We start from the raw sequence: 2,615 nt of genomic DNA on the forward strand, positions 1-2,615 counted from the left end.
GGACGTTCAGTTTCCTTATGATTGCTTGCTACTTTTGGAAGTCCTAAAGATTGAGGTTGAAACATTAATTCAATCGGGGTTAGTGGATTTGTATCGTGTGCTATTTAAGACCAGTTGCACCTCTTCAAGTTCATCCCTCTATATTTTATTAGTATTACATTCATTTATCGTTAACAGATTTCTTAATGTCTGCATAACTCTTTCAACTTGTTCGTTAGCTCTACTAGCTCCAATAACTATAAGATGTAAATCTATGTTATCAATCTTGCAAAAATCTTTAAAATCAAAACTACACAATAAAACAACATCTGTGGTATTATACGATATGGAGCATCAAATAAATACACAGCAAATTTTATGACTTTTACTGCACTTGTTGAATTAAGCGTGAGTATGTATTTCAACAAAACATATTTGGAAAACACATCAATAATTACATAGGCATATTCTTTCCAGGCACTTTTACCACTTAACTTGCCACTAAAATCTATGTGCAAAATATGCCATGGAGTGAAGACTTTAGGAATAGGATGCAATTGTATCAGATGTCACATTCGAGGGTTGATTTCTGAATATGTCAAAGATTGTTAGAAAGTATGTTGATGCTTGTTTGGTTTGTAAAGCCTCGAAAGGGACACTCACGCTTAATTCAACATTTCATAAAGTTTTTCAAGAGTTTTATCAAATCCCAAGTGTTTAATTTTAAGATGAACATGATTTATAAGTGACCAAACAAGTGAATGGGGTAAAATTGGAAGCCATAATGTCTTTATTGCGTTTAATCTTCCCAAATAAGATTTTATTTCTTACGTCGTATATATGAATAATATCATCAAAAAGCTCCTTATCTTGATATTTTGAAATAACATTGACAATATCAGAATTACGTTGTTGTTCAGTTGGCAGTGGCTAACCATCCTTGTCGAAGTTTAACAATTTAAACATTCCTAACATCAGGTGTAAGATTTCTTCTTATTATAGTAGGAGATTCCAGCGCAGAAGTAACATTTGAACGTGGAAATGGATTTCTTGATAAATTATCTGCATAAGCCATGTTATGACCTTCATATGATATCAAAATTATAACTTGAAGCTTTTGTATCTGTGTTAGAAAAAATTCTGGATCAGGTATCTGTTTTTATGTCAGCACATGCGCAGAGATCACAACTTGAAAAATTCGTTAAAACTACATAGCGTAAAAAAAATAAACAAAATAAATATCGAAATTTTTAGTAATGCGAATCAATTATGTTTTCCTGTAAACATACATAATATTAAATGTTCTTGTAAAACACATTATTCTTTTATACAATGTTCATGGTGTACAATCAATTTGTGTTTTCAATGTTTATATGTAAATTTTCACCCACAACATTGTACAATATCAGAATTGTATAATGAATAAAAATAAATAAAGTTGAATAAATATGCAAACTTTCTGATTATTACATTTTGTTATATGTAATGAATAATATATAAGTGTAAGAGCGGGCTACTAGGATTTCAAAATTCCGCCTCACAAAAGAGAGGAGAACGTGTGAACCGGAAAATACTAGGAAAGGGAATATCTCGACACGGTCCCTCGTGTCAGGAGCCGGAAATACCGACGGAAAGGAGGGTAACAGGAATTGACTGCGCACCAGGAATACAATGGCAGAACCGAACTTTATTCACCGGTCGTGTATAGAAACATGGCGGCCATGCCGCACTTGACGAGAGCTTCGACGAGTCTATAGGCTTGTTTTCTGTTCCTGCACTAGACTGCACTGGAACGTTCCTTCTTGCTTTCGCTAACTTTGAAACATCTATTTATTTCATTTTAAGTGTACACTTATTTAGAGAGTTCAGGAACAGAAAACAAACGGTAATAGCGTTTTTGGCCGCTGGCAATTGGACGTTTCGGTTCGCGCGATGACGATGCCAACGAAAACGCCCAATTACCTGCAGCAAGTGCACATTCAGTGCGCACTAGTTTTCCCAATGAAAAACGCTATAACGCTTGCGATGATACACCCACGAGAGAGACCGCAGGGGCGCGCTAGTGAGCCTCGCAGGGCCAATCGCATGGCGGTATATATCTCACGTGGTTCGCAAAACCAATTGGGGCATGAGACAGAAGGTCAGGGGCCCACGCAGCCAATCAGGCAAGCAATACACAGGCAGCAATTAGAGTTCCTAGAAGTAGAGGGTCTGGACATCTGCCCCTAAAATGTCGGTGATGAATATGTAGTGTATGTACGTGAGCTTTATGTGTGTGTATGTTTATTATTGTGTGCACTTGAACGTGTGTATGCTGTTATCGCATTGGCTAAAGAGAATTAAATAGGGATCCGTATTGGTGCTGCCATTTTAGGTGCACAATCACGTGCATCCAATCACGTGGAACCCCGAGATGTCCAGACTCTCTACTTCTAGGGACTCTAGCAGCAATCTGCTGACAACGCCACCGCAGTGGCGGCCGATTTGAAATTTATACCGAGTAAGCCGATTGCTCACTTACATAATGATGAATGTTTTGCTAAGAATAATAAAAATTATTTACATTGATAAATGTAGCTATTATTGAAAAAAAAAAAAAAATTGGCACTGCAAGGTTTTGAAAACCTCTTTTTACA

Source organism: Solenopsis invicta, chromosome 6 (genome assembly GCF_016802725.1).
Source record: "Solenopsis invicta isolate M01_SB chromosome 6, UNIL_Sinv_3.0, whole genome shotgun sequence".
NCBI lineage: Eukaryota > Metazoa > Arthropoda > Insecta > Hymenoptera > Formicidae > Solenopsis > Solenopsis invicta.